This window comes from Lolium rigidum, chromosome 5 (genome assembly GCF_022539505.1).
Source record: "Lolium rigidum isolate FL_2022 chromosome 5, APGP_CSIRO_Lrig_0.1, whole genome shotgun sequence".
NCBI classification, from domain to species: Eukaryota; Viridiplantae; Streptophyta; class Magnoliopsida; order Poales; family Poaceae; genus Lolium; species Lolium rigidum.
In genome coordinates, this window is record NC_061512.1 from 173,351,750 (window position 1) to 173,366,815 (window position 15,066).

At 44.7% G+C, this 15,066-nt stretch overlaps 1 long non-coding RNA gene across 1 annotated transcript; it reads left to right on the plus strand.

Moving 5' to 3' along the window:
- The first annotated feature begins 4,632 nt into the window (after nucleotides 1-4,632).
- LOC124653386 lies at nucleotides 4,633-10,558 on the plus strand. Its single transcript, XR_006987886.1, has 8 exons — nucleotides 4,633-4,789; nucleotides 4,998-5,091; nucleotides 5,836-5,962; nucleotides 6,248-6,500; nucleotides 8,002-8,073; nucleotides 9,027-9,188; nucleotides 9,647-9,721; nucleotides 10,251-10,558. It is a non-coding gene; the product is annotated as an uncharacterized LOC124653386 (long non-coding RNA).
- The last annotated feature ends 4,508 nt before the right edge of the window (nucleotides 10,559-15,066 follow it).

The window sequence follows — 15,066 nt, forward strand, 5'->3', positions numbered from 1 at the left end:
GTGAGATTGACAACCTCACTGTTTCGTTGGGGCAAAGTACTTTGGTTGTGTTGTGCGGGTTCCACGTTGGCGCCGGAATCCCTGGTGTTGCGCCGCACTACATCCCGCCGCCATCAACCTTCAACGTGCTTCTTGGCTCCTCCTGGTTCGATAAACCTTGGTTTCTTTCTGAGGGAAAACTTGCTGCTGTGCGCATCATACCTTCCTCTTGGGGTTGCCCAACGAACGTGTGAAATACACGCCATCAGCCGGCGGTCTATATTATCCCTCCTCCCCCGCCATTGCTGCAAAACCCTAGAAAAATTCACAATGTGGGATTCGTGGGACGAGGCGGTCGTAGAACTGGTGGAGGCGGACCCGCAGCTCGCAGAGTACGAGGCGTGGGAGGAGCGGCGCCAGGAGGCAGAGCGGCGGAAGCACGGGGAGGCGGAGCGGGAGGCGCGGCGGGAGGACCCGCCTGTTTGGGGGCGCCGGTGTGGGAACTGCTCCCCAAATAGAGGATGCAGTGCCAGCGTCCCCCAAACGGAGGTGTCGGCGCCTCTACCAGCGACTAGTTGGGGGACGCCGGTGGAGATGCTCTAAACGCCTAGGCCATGTAGGTTTTCTTTTTTCACAAGGCGCATGTATCACCTACACAATTGCACTACATGTACATATGTACAAACTCTCTCCATGTTTGTAGCATCCTTCTACTAATCTCGCTGGAAGCGTCGACGACTAAAGAACGCATCCTCCATCACCGACAGACTCAACTCCCCCTAGCTAAATAGCTACCTTGCACCTAGCATCTCCGACGAGATAACAACAATCAATGTCGGATAGGGACATGTCGGAGACTTTCCTTTTCTCCGCCGAGAAGCGATTGTACATACTAGGGCACGAGTGAGAAGATAACCTCAAAGGGAGAGTCACAAGGGTCAAATTTTCATCCCTAGCCACGATGTCCAACATGTACAGTAAAATCGACACGGTCCAAAAAAGTGTAGTTATGATTGAGGAATTACTTTTGTAATTACACGCATGGGTGTGGGTGTTTACGTCACCGTTTGTTTTTCTTTAAGATTCGGATAAAAAGAGGAGAGTGAAAAAGAATCTTTCCACCTAACAAAGGAAGCGGGAATCTCGACGAATAAATCAACGACCCATAACACACCCATACTCATGTGTGTAAGTACAAAATCCACTCTCATTATGTTTCCAAATTAGGTGTCACTTCAAAGTTGTATTTATTTTTCCTATTTACATCACCCTTATATACCCATATTAGAACCCCATGCAAGTGGGTGAGGGTCTTCGCCCATTCCTCTTATGCTTACAGGAGACAACATGTTTGTGGGCCCGACGACTTCTACCCATAGTTTTCCTTCTAAAGCGGTGATTCCATGTGATTTTTCTCTTTACAAGACTCTTATATGCCGGCATTAGGACACCATGAGAGAGGCAAAGGCATAACATAAAAGGGTCCTGCAATATCTACCCCTAACTTTCATTACGAAGTGGTGATTCCATGTGAATTTTATATTTGTATTTTCTTAACATAGGTAATAATGACATGAAATACCAATACATAGGGAAACTTCTTATAAGAGTTTGGTCAGTACCCTCAAAGTGGGACTTTTGCACAATAAGTCTAAAATCTCTGTTCGGTAGTCATGTTTGAGAAGCAAAAGCTACTTAGGAGTTGCGTTCCAGTTTCTCTCTTAACAACACCCTTATATGCTCACAATAGGATCTCATAACATATGAGGTGGGTTTCCAAGTCTTACAATATCAAGTTGGCCCCTATTTTTCTGGTTCCTGTTACGTCTACTCTAACTATCATTCGAAGGTGGTGATTCCATGTGACTTTATCTTTATTTGTGTTATCACATGTCATGTGAACATGAAAATCCCCAAAAGAGCTCAAGCCTAACAAGAGTTGGGTCGGTGCTCCGAAGTGGGAATTTCCCGTATAAGTTAATAATTAATCTACCATCATGATAGTCATGTTTTCTGAAGCAAGTAACCACATAAAGAAGTTGAACGGTGTTTATTGGATTTTACTCTTTACACCCCACTTATATACCCATATTAGGACCCTTCATTGCATAGTTTCAAGCAAAACCCTATGCAGTGGGCCCCATGATGTCTACCCCTAACATTAATTCGAAAGTGGTGATTCCATGTTAATTTTTCTTTGTTTGTGCTAGAATATGTCATAGGGACATGGGCAACCAAAAAAGAATCAGTTTTCTTACGAGATTTGGGTCAACAGCCCCCAAGTGGGAGCTTTGTACTATAAGTAGGAGATCTTCCTTCTTCCTTCGAGGTAGTCATGTTTGTGAAGAAAGTGACACTTGAGTTTTGTGTATTGACTCTTCCTCTTTTAATTAACCATCCGTAAATACCCATGCTAGCACTACATGCAAGAGTTAAAGAGTTTTCCACCATTCCGCAGGTGATTTTAGGTGAATCCATGTTCGATGGGCTCCACCAAGTCCGTGTGTACATTTTTTTATTTGCTTGTGTTATAATCATTGTTCAAAAAATCGGTCGAATCAGCGATAAATAGGCCAATTAATCGCTACTCGGGACCCGACTGTGTCAAATACCTCTAACCGAAGGTGTTAATCGTTTAGCCCGACTAATCGATATGGCAGTCCGATTAATAGGTATGTTCTAGTTAACTACTATATCTAGGTAAAAAAAAGTCGCAAACTTTTCAAGGAAAATCACACGTGCAGCCGGTACCCCTCCAAAATCAAATATGTTTGCGAAGCTCCCTCTCGATTCCTGCCTCTAGGAGATCGATCCCCCCCACCCGTCACAGACTAATTCCTTGCCATCGCCGACTACCTACTTATCGTCGTCGATCAGTTCCTCGTTGTTGCCGACTAGACCTCAATACATGAGCTGACCGCCTTGAGGATCTCGTCTAGGAGCTTGAGACTGCATTCATTAGTTTAGGTGGCTGAGTTGCAAGAGGAGTCGTTCCTTGGGTAGGTAGCAAGAGAAGAGAAACTTCAGAGGTTGGAGGAGGAGAAGCGGAAGGAAGGAACATGGTGGCGGCTGGTGGGTCCCCTTAGTCTATTGTGATCTTGAAAATTAGATCATGGAGGAGAAGCGTACATGGTTTAATGAGCTTTGGGGCTCTAAAGAAGTAGGGTCGGACATATAGAGGCCCGTATAATATATTTTTCTTATGTACATGTGTTTAAACTGCTAATTTGTGTAGGTTGTACCAAAATAGTTGACCAATTAAATCAGCGAATCATCTTAATTCTAATTAGTCTCTACTCCCAAGATGACCGAGCAGCTAATGATTACAGATTTCCTTGCCATTGGTTATAGTAGGTTATGGGAACATGAAAACCGAAAGAATAGACCAATTTTTTGAAGAGTTGGGTTGGTGCCATCAAATAGAGAGTTTTGCACTGTAGGTTTATAATCTTCTTACAACATAGTCCTATTTGTGAAGTAAGTGCCCCTCTAGAGTTGTGTCGTGGATTTTCCTCTTTACACCACACTTACATACTCATATTAACACCTATGCAAGAGGGGTAAGCTTTCTGAACCTCCGTCGCACAATTTAGTTGACACCATGTCCCGTAAGCCTCGTGTCGAAAGTGGTTACTCCACATGACCTATCTCTCTATTTGTTTTAGGATAGGTCATTTTAGAGTTGTATATTGTAGCTGGTCTTTACAACACCCTTATATACCTCTAACCGAAGGTGTTAATCGTTTAGCCCGACTAATCGATATGGCAGTCCGATTAATAGGTATGTTCTAGTTAACTACTATATCTGGGTAAAAAAAAAGTCGCAAACTTTTCAAGGAAAATCACACGTGCAGCCGGTACCCCTCCAAAATCAAATATGTTTGCGAAGCTCCCTCTCGATTCCTGCCTCTAGGAGATCGATCCCCCCCCCCCCCCCACCACCCGTCGCAGACTAATTCCTTGCCATCACCGACTACCTACTTATCATCGTTGATCAGTTCCTTGTTGTTGCCGACTAGACCTCAAAACACGAGTGACGAGGTGAGATGAATGTCACAAATATACTGCAACTAAAATAATGTCCTCCATTTTTCATGTACTCCATCCGTTCATAAAATGATATCGAAAATTTATCTAAATCCAACATATATATATATATATATTTAGACAAACTTACAACGTTATTGTATGAATAGAGGTAGTAATTAAGGAAGGGAGCCGAGCGGGAAAAGTAATTTGCGCCGCAGTCGAATGACTATCCAACATCTGAAAAAAAGGAAAAAAAGAAAAAGAAAACACACGCATTACTCATGTCCCTCTCGATTCCCCATATCCCTCTTTCTCTTTCTCTCACAATACAAATCCCCCGCCGGGAACTGTACCCAATCCCCCGCCGTCTACTCCGGCCACCATGCTCGCCCTATCCCCGCTCACTTCCCCCGCCGACGGAGCCCTCCCGTGCCCTCAATCGCGCCGCCCCGCAAACACTAGCCGCTCCCCTGCAGGCGCCGGCGCCAGCGCGACCGCGGCTGTTCAAGACGGCGACCGGCGCAGGAGGACGGGGCTGACCGCAGTATGGACTTCTGGTCGCATCCCGAGCCGTCGATTCGCCATCCGTCGGAGCCGCTGCTCGCCCACGGGAACCACCAAGGTCGCCGCCGCCGCGCGAGCTCCGGTACCCCTGTCGCGCCGGCGTATTGGAGGGGTCACCTGGGGCCATGGACGCGGCCGTGTGCTCCGGATGGAGCCCTTCCGCGACCTGCAAGACCCAAGCCCCACTTCCACGCCGCCGTCCAGGAGCCACCCAAAGGTCGAAATCTTCGCCTCTCGTGCTAGAGTCGACACAACAATTTTGTATGACTGCGTATTTGCTCAACTCCTACTTCAGGCTACATTGCACTAGATCACTCTAGGTTTTCGTACTAGTACTGCCTGGTTCAAAATTTAATTTTATGCATCCATAGAAATTTTCGCACCTACAGGAAATTGAACTTGTTTTGCATGTATCTTCGTTGTAGGTGTGGCTGGCAAGAATGCAAACCAGCCTGTGCGTTTACCGCGGCAGCGTGCGATGGCAGCGGGTGGCCTACTTCTTTGACTCCGTGGCCTTTGGTAAATTTCTGGTTCCTCTTCTTTGTCCTCTAGGTTTGTCCGTGATAGCACGGCCATGTGGATTTGATATGACAATTTGGGAAGAATATGATGGTTTGATGGTAGTGGGTTTTGTTGGAATGGTTCCAATACCCTGTTCATCTTTTTGTTGAAGAACACTAACTAAGGCTGAATGAATGCTTCAGCTAGTCTGTACTTGCATTGCGTGATGTATGTTATTCATCTGTGGTAGTTCAGGATCACATCAATTCAGCAGCCTATCTTCTCTGCCCTTGAATTGATTTTTTTCCTGTGTTGCTTTGCATAGTAAAAGCCTAGCTCAAGTATTGCTGATACTTTGTGAAAATGAAAACAAAGTACAGATTACTTTCTTTCTTTCAATCCATCCTAGGTCAAGTGTTGTGTTGATTACAACCTTCTGTGATTACCCCCTGCCCAAGTGAAGTGCTTGTCCGATTTTAACATGCTACTCCCTCCAATCCATAATATGCATCGGTGATTCAGTATAACTTCAGTACAAAGTTGTACTAACTCACCGACACTTATTATGGATCGGAGGGAGTAAAAGAAATTGCCAACCTGTATCACTTGAATTCTATTTTAAACGGTGTTTTAATTGTTGAACACCTGGCTGATTATGTATGCATTGCTACTAAGGGGTGCTTATTTTGCAATATTAAGTTGATGCATATGTTGGCTCAGTTTGAACTCTACATGACATGGTTCTTATTATTCTGTTTGCAGCGGACCTCGTGAGGATGTCACCCATATTGATTCTTCTGGTGTTCTTAGGACGCAGGCTGTGTATATCTTCCCCCTGAGGAGGTTGAACCAGGCCATCTACCTGCTCCACACTTAATAACCTACTAATGTAAGTCAAGGAAAATGATTGTTCCATGATTATAGTGTCCAGAAATCTGCCATGATGGTCCTGTGTAATCATGTGCATCACTACATTTTATCGGCCTCTCTCAGTGTTGAGATATATTTGTGTAATTTATTCTAGTGTAATAGGCTAATAGCTAATATGACAAGAAATGGTGTATAATTTTGTTAGCTCATATGGTTTGGGTCTTCGTCAGGTTTGATTTCTGCAAGCCGTATGAGTTTTCAGCTGCCACTTTGGTAATGAATTCGTTTTGTTGCTAATATGCAGGTATATATACTTTATTTCACCTGGAGAACGAGCACCTACCCGGGCTGCTCCTGTGACGGTGGGCTCGTGGTCCTGTGAGTGCAGGATCTGCCTGGACGAGTTCAAGAACGCTGGCAGGTCGGGCTGAGTGAACTTTCCCTGCTGACACGCTGTTGCTGTCCGCAATGGTGTGATGTTGATGTCGCTGGAGAGGAACACCACAGTCTTCGCCCCCCTCCTCTCAGCGTCCAGGATGCATCAGCATCAAGTAACGGTAATCTCTCTCTCCCAACCCTGGTGGATCAGTATGTATGGTTGCTGCACATGGTGATATGATGTGCGCTTTTATGTATGCTCTTGCCAATTGTGAGGTGTAGATATGCAGCTTGCATGTTGTGTTGTATTTTACCGTCCCAGCCTGGGCTGGGAAGGGATTGTGGAAACTTTGATGATGTGCATTAGCTTTGCCTTGATGGTTGTTTGTTGTCCGGTGTTGCGGAAATTCTGGTTGATTGTATGTCACAATGTCACATGTGTTGTGACTGCTGTCTTAATCGAATATTTAGTTGTGCAGGTTTGGATGCCAAAAGATAGGCAAGGTCGTGCAAAAAAAAATTTGAGCAGTCCTTGGCTATTTCATTAGTTGTTTTTTTGGTTTTTTCTTTAGTTGCTTAATTCCCCCATGACGAAGAAAAATACAACAAATTCCAAGTCATAATTGGTCTATAAAAATTATATATGGTTCTTTGTATTATCATTCATGGCTGGTGCTTATTTTGGCTTTAATAGGGTAGGCATTATTTAGCTCATAATTTGTAGAGAAAACAAGTGTACTAGCCCAGGATTATTAAGAGTAGTAGGAGGAGGAAGACTAGATGGCAGCTACCAGGGTAGAAGCTATAGCTGCCTGGTTACGAAGATTCATTGTGCCAGCCGATACCCGAAAGGACTTCTTCGTGACACACCGTCATTCATTCATGTGTTGTCTGTTATTTGGTGTCTCATTATTTTGCTATTTGGTCAGTTAGTTAATGCTCATGCTTATTCTGCTACATGCTTCTTAGAAAGTTGGAACATTCAAAGTTCATTGATAGATGGCCTATACTGCAGTTTCTCGTGGAGTCTCAGAGTTGTGTGTTATATTGCCTTATATGGTGTCAAAAATAAGTATTTCATAATGCAACAAAAATATATATAACAGGGTGTTACAATGTCACCGTGCTTCCCCCAGAATCCAATGGTAACACGGTAGTGTATTCATTCTAATTACTTAATAATTAATGCCTTGAGTTAGCATTCATGGGCTGATTTGGCGGTAATATGATAGACATGATCTAGCTAAAGAATACAAGTGTACTAGCCTGTATAAGTTGCATGGGTGTCATGTTGGCTTCCAAATTTCATTAGTCAGCCAATAAATAAATATGCTCTAGAGCTATCAATGATTTTTTGATTCTTTTTGTTCCATGATTTTTACATGGACTAGATGGATGTAGTAGCTCTTGCCGCAGGCTTCCGCATCATGTGTTTGAAGGAAGCTGTAAAATAGAGGGGTGGTAAGCAAGGAGATGCCATCTCTGTATATGCAGCCTCAGCCTTGCAATTATCTACTGAGTGCTTCTAGGGCGAATTTGTGTTCATTATATTGGAATTAGATGGTAGTGCGATGATGGTCTAGTGTAGCACCTCCCTTGTCACTTCAGTTTTGTTGTTTATTACAAATTATAGATTGTAAGTTCAATTACTGTGTTGTTTGACCAACTTCTTAATTGCAGGGGGATGACAATTCAGTTGTTTATTCAGAAAAGTGCAAGGCTTAGAGCTGTGGCACTTCTAAGCATGATAATGTAAGTTCTCTTTAACCTTTCAGATGTCAGAGGGTAGTAGTTTTATTTGACTATGCATGGGATGTCTATGCATAGTACAGATTTTTATTTAATGTGCGCTAAACCTGTAGCTTGAGTCATTATTATTTAAGAGGGTTTTGTCTATGATGTGACTGGTTGCATTTGCTGGAAGTGATCTGGACTAAGATTAAAGTGGCTATCGTCTTTTGCGATTCGACACTATTTGTCCTGAGATTTTTGCCATATTGATGCCTGTGCTGCTATTTATTTCGAAAATATGAGTTCTGACCCTAAACTGTCGCCTAATTGTTGCCTTACTTGGAACCTTAAACCCGATATTTTATTAGTGTGTTTTGGACCTGGATCTTGAGTTCTTGTTATTTAAAAAGCATTTGTCAGTAGTGCTGCTTGTTGCACCTGTTGTCGCTGATCTGGACTTGAATGATCCAAGTGGCTAAGGTCTATTGTGACTAGACACAATGTTTACCCTGATGAATTCATTTTGTTGCCTTATTGATGCCCGTCCTGCTGCTTATCTCGAAAGATGGATTTCTGCCACTAAAATGTTTCTGAATTGTTGTCTGAATTAGAAACTTTATCGAGCTTATTGATGCTTGTTTGGTTTGAATTGCTTGCTTGCTGGGTTATGAATGAATGAATAAAGAGTGACAGTTAAGATAAGTAATCTTTGTCTCGGAAATAAGCAACGACTGACTGACAGTGTTTAGCGACCTGTACTCTCTGATGTTTGCTGCATGCATATCATAGGGCTGCTGTTACTTATCAAGTTATCATTGCCAAGAATGTTTCTCTCGATATATTTCCTGTTTTCATTATTCACTATTTGCAGCCATACACTTTCTGATCATATGTTAATGCCAATTTCAAATTGTATTCATAAATGCTCAATCTGCTATAGACCTGACCATCATTTTTTTTGTTTTGTTCCATAGAAATGAGGACTAGGTAGGATCAGGAGAGGCCGGGGTAGCAGCTGGAACTTGTAGCTGTTGCCCACAGGCTGATGCATCGGTTGGAAGGAAGCTGGAAGACCCCGGGGACAAGCTCGAACAAACTTCCTTTCAAGCGCCTTGTTGAGCTCTGCATACATCTGGGTATGATGCATGTTGTGTTGTATGAATTTCGTTTTGTTGTGCAACAGCTTTACCTTGTCTTTGGTGTTGTGGAAATTATCGTCCATTGAATCTGGCATGTCACATGGTTTTTTACTATTGCCTTAGTTGAAGTATATAGTTTGCTGTGCAGGTTTGAATGTCCAAAAAACAGTCAAGTTCATGCCAAAATTTTGCACACCCTTGCTAATTGATTTTGATTAATTAACTAGCTTAGTTACTGGTTTTATTTGTCAAAGGAAATTCTGCTGATCATTGTAAATAAGTAGGAAGAATAATTATAGTGTAATGTTTGTCTGGTATTGACATGCTAAAAGAACTTGCTAACTGTAGCTTCATTTCATTAATTATCATTGCTTCATATAACAGCAGCCATACACTTCTGATTATGTAATTCTGGTTGTAAGGCTATTTCTAACTTGTGCATCTGTCTGTGTTAGAGATCTTGACCACGGCGACGACTTGCTCCACTCACAACGCTGCTAAGGACAAGGACAGCTACGATTCGTAGAAAGGTATATCTCGCTGCTTTTTTCTGACAAGTGATTTTTGGTGCTGCCCATACTTTCAGATCTTAGGCTTTTGCTGCATTCATAGGGCTGCTGTCATCATTGTTCACCTTTTCCTTTTAAATGTAAAATATATTGTATCCATAGTCTAGATGTATGCAACTTGTTGAAACTTGTTTGCTTACCCTGTGCCATGGATATGTGTTGTAGTGCGCTTGAATGTACAATTTCCTTGTCCTTTTTTGTTCAAGCTTTGCCTGCCATGGATGTATGCTCTGTCCTTGCCTGTTGCATCTAACCGTTGCGAATTTAGCTTGCTGGTTGGAGTGTTTGGTTCCGGTAACCTGAAGTTCTAGTTCTCATTGATCTCTTTTTAATTGGTGATTGTTAGTGTTATCTTGCGACATAATAGCTCAATATTATGCTTTTCTTGATTAGTAGTGGGTTCATACTTATTCTGTAGCTTATGAATTTCAAATATCATGCATAGATCTGACCATCATGTGTTTGTTCTTGTTGTTGGAGGATACTGCAGAGGTTAACTATATGTTGCTGGAGACCTGATGCATCACCTTGGAAGCTGGAAGACATGATGCTTATGCTACCACCTCTTTGTAGCAGCAACTTTCTAGCACCTTGATGCTAAACACTTGGATGTCATGTAACCCATGAGCAGCCCAGGTTTCGGATCCGGAAGTATGTCCTAATGCAGCGATCTTGTGTTGTATGTAACCGTCCTATGATGGGATTGCAGAAACAAGTATGATGTGCATGAACTTTGTGTTGCCGGTTGTTTGTTATCGGCGTTGAGAAATTTCTGGTTGAGTGTATGTTGATATGTCACATTGGTTGGGACTATTGTCTTAGTTGTAGTCATTGCTTTGTGTGCAGGTTTGGATGTTCTAAAAACAGTCAGGGTCATGCCAAAAAAAATCGGCACAATCTGCATCTTTTCTTTAGTTGATCATAATTTCATGGTATCAAAGTAAAATATAGCAGTTTCAAAGTCCGGATTGATGTTGCTAGCTAGTCATGCAACACTGCTAGGTACTTGCCCCGCCTGGGATAGGGTCCGAGAAGGCATAACCAGAAGACAGAGTGAAAAACAACATGTGCCCTTGAGACCAACCTCTTTCACTTGCATTCCTCCTTGCCAACTGTCCAGACGTATCTGCAGCATTCAACAAGAGAAACTCGTCGCAGACTTCCGCCAAGGTTCTCCTCCGTGGCGCCTGCAGCACCTCCATTTCTCCCTGCACTGCCCACACCGCCATACCTTTTCTTTTCTTGTTGAAGCTCCTGTAAACAACACCAGGCAAAGAATGTATCGATCTGCACATGAAGTAGTTTGGTTAGTCCTGATCGACGTGTAAAATAGCTAATGCTAACCTGGTCCAAGACCAAGCAGGTTTTATTCTGAAATGTAAGTTTCTCGATCAGTTGTTGATTATGCGTTTGCCGGCCAGCATGCAAGGTCAGATCAAGCGAACATGACATTTGCACAATATATGAGGATAACCACGTAAGTGTGTATTATCTTTGCACAACAGACGGGTTGAAAAAGCATGGAAATCATGTACTGGCTACTTTCATTTTTTTGCTGGAAATTCTGGAAACCACACAAGCAGAAAAGAAGTTTTAGAGAATCAGGTTCCTCCCGCTGTACGTGTCCACATGATGTTAGTTCTAGTTCCAGTGTGGAGGGTGTGTGTGTTTTTCTTTAAGGTAATGGATTTCTCCCGATTTCTATTATCAGAAACCATACAATTGTTCAGTACAGAAAGAAAGAAAGAAGAAAAATAAAAAGCGAGAGAGCCAAGAGTCTCAAGAAAAAGCAAATATTCAGTCAACAAGTAAAAGGAGTTTTTTTTTCTAATTCTTGATTATGTGCCAACTTTTTTTTTTATCCTTCCTTTGTTTTCCTTCAGTTCATCAGTCTTCTCACCACGGGCCTCCATCCATGATTCGCTCGGAACACTTTATTTGACAATTGCACGAACAATTTGGCTCCCCAACTAATCACATCGAGGTTTGTCTCCTTTACCTGTAAAACAGACTATGTGGACACCCAATGTTCCAATCATGTTAGTGGTTACAGTTGGACTTTTAGGTAATATAGAGCGAAAGAAAATGTTATTCCTAGTCTTCCATATAGAGCGAAAGCATGCATTATTCGCAGTTCTAGTCCCACTTTGTACTTTCCCAAGAAAAAAAGTTCCAGTGTGTACCATAGGGCGTTGATGTAGACAATACTAATGTCGCTGGAGGCTGGAGTCGACGGAAGACGGTACTAGCGTGTCCGTCAGCACCGTCGCCTTCCTTCGGCTTGCGGGACAAAGATGTCAGCTTCCTCTGGTGGGAGAGATGAAGATCTTTTTTCGGTGTTCTACATGTCGGAAGCCCGAGTCGATGAAGATAATACTAGAGAGGCTGGAGTCTTGAGTTCATCCTCACAACGCCTGAGCCATGTTTCCAGGTTCTTAACGAGGTAGCTAGGGTACGACACAGTTGGCCAATAAGCGGACAGATGCCTGTAGGCCGAGCGGTTGTCCGCGTCGGGGAAGAGGAACAATCCGTTCTCCGTATGGTGGAGTTGGAAGACAAAAGGGATGTCAACGGGACTGAAAGTCTAGCACGCTTACGAACTCCATCAAAGAAATTACTTACCCGTGCTAGTGATTTAGCGAGACAGGTCATGCCACCCATGCCATGGATTGAAGAACAAGGTACGAGCGGAGTCTATGGGATCAGGGAAGAAGCTCGTCGATCATCGCCGCACCACGCCATGAAGAGCGCCCGCTCGCTGGCCGGCCTCTCCTCTCCTCACCAAAGTATATTAGTGAGCCATGTTTCCAGGTTTGGCACAAGGCAGCCTGGGTAAAGCACTCTCGCCCCAATTAGCCCGCATGCGCGTGTAGGCCGACCAGCCGTCGGCAAGAGGAACGGTGCGGCTCTAGCTGGTGTTGGGAGACGGAAGGGATGTGAAGGGGACCGAAAAGTCCAGCAAGCATGTGAACTCCATTAAAGAAACTACTTACGCGTACTAGTGATTTAGCGAGACAAGTCACACCATAGATTGAAGAACAAGGTACAAGAGGAGTCTACTGGATCAGGGAAGGAGCTCGCCGCTCGTCGCCACACCACGCCACGAAGAGCGCTTGCTGGCTAGCTGGCCTCCCCTCTCCTCTCCTCTCCTCTCCTCTCAAATAAGTAGGCAGGCACGTGTAGGCCAAGTAGCCATCCGCGGTTCGGGCAAGTTCGTGTAGTGGTGTTGGGAGACGGAAGGAATGTGATTTGGACTGAAGAGTCGCCTCCAAACTCCATCAAAAAATTTACTTACGTGTACTAGTTACTTAGCGAGATAGGCCACACCATGGATTGAAGAACAACGTACCGGAGCAGTCTATGGAATCATGGAAGGAGCGCCGCGCATCACCATATCACGCCACGAAGAGCGTTCGCTGTCCAGCATCGGGGAAGGAGCTGGCAGGTGCGTGTAGGCCAACCAGCTGTGGGAAGAGGAACAGTCCAGTTCTGGCAAGTTCGTTTGGTGGTGTTGGGAGACGAAAGAAATGCGAACGGGACTGAAAAGTCAAGCAGGCCTGTGAACTCCATTAATAAAATTACTTAAACGTACTAGTGATTTAGAGAGAGATCACGCCATGGATTGAAGAGCAAGGTACCAGAGGAGTCTATGGGATCAGGAAAGAAGCTCGCCGCTCGTCGCCACACCACGCCACCAAGAGCACTCGATCGCTGGTTGGCATCGGGGAAGGAGCTCTCCTCTCCTCTCCTCGCCGCTCGTCGCCACACCACGCCACCAAGAGCGCTCGCCGGCCGGCCTCTCCTCTCCTCTCCTCGCCACCAAAAAATTACTTAAGGGTACTAGTGATTTAGCAAGACAGCCAGACATGCCACACCATGGATTGAAGAACAAGGTACGAGAGGAGTCTATGGAATCAGGGAATGAGCTCGCCGCTCCTCGCCACAGCACACCATGAAGAGCGCTCGCTGGTTGGCTGGCATCGGGGAAGGAGCTCTCCTCTCCTCTCCTCGCCGCTCGTCACCACACCACCAAGGGCGCTCGCTGGCCGTCCTCTCCTCTTCTCTCCTCGCTCGGCGCCACACCAGGGAAGGAGCTCGTCGCTCGGCGCCAAAAAACACCATGAAGAGCGCTTGGTGGCCAGCCTCTCCTCTCCTCTCCTCTCCTCTCCTCGCCGCTCGTCACCACACCACCAAGGGCGCTCGCTGGCCGTCCTCTCCTCTTCTCTCCTCGCTCGGCGCCACACCAGGGAAGGAGCTCGTCGCTCGGCGCCAAAAACACCATGAAGAGCGCTTGGTGGCCAGCCTCTCCTCTCCTCTCCTCTCCTCTCCTCTCCTCGCCAAAGTCCAAAGTCACAAGTCACGCACGCGATGCCGCCCGCGGCGGTAGCCATGGCTTCGTATTTATAGATAGTGAAAGGTTTGGATTTTTTAGAGGAAGAGCGGGAAACTAAATGAGCTATTCCCTCAGTGAAACTTGTTTAGGATCAGCAGATGGATGGATGGCTGAGATGCTTCACGCCACGGATCGGTGATGTGGACTCACCAAATTAAATAAAAGCGCTGTAGACGAAGCGATGGATCGTTTGATGTGTGATGCTTAATTACTAGCAGCGGCACAATTGGATAGCATTATTATGTCTTCTCACTGTTACTTTCATATTACTTTACACCTGCCCCATTTGTGTGAAGAAAAAGAAACAAGGTCCATCGGCTGGCCGGCCACAATTGGTAGAATTGGAAGATGTAGACCTATTTTATTTGTCACTTTTTCGTTATTTCTATCTAAAATCCTCGCTTTACTCTTGTTGGCTCTGATGATCGTCGCCCAGATCGATTCATCGTCCTGGTAGAGCTTCCATACCCATTTGGACAGCAGGGCAATGTTCATCTTTTTGGAGTTAAGCGAGGCCTAACCCACCTGAGGATTTCGGCCGACATACCGAAGGCCAATTAACCATATGGTATTTACGCTTATTGCCCGTTCCTTCCCAGAAGAATTTGGAGCGATGCGAGTCGAATCTAGCATGAATCCCATCATGTAGAAGGAAAAGGCCCATGGCAAAGATGGGAATACTATCCAGGCAAGCATTGGATAGGATCAGTCTTCCCCCGGAGGTGAGGAGTTTACTCAACCACGGTTCAATTCTACTGGCAAGCTTGCGGACCAAGAACAACCATTGTTCAAGGCGTAGCTTCCTGTCCGAGATAGGGAGCCCAAGGTACATGAAAGGAAAAGCTCCACCTTTACACTTAAGCTTATTCGCTATTCGCTGTTGTTCCTCAAGGGGTTGGCTCATCACGATGAC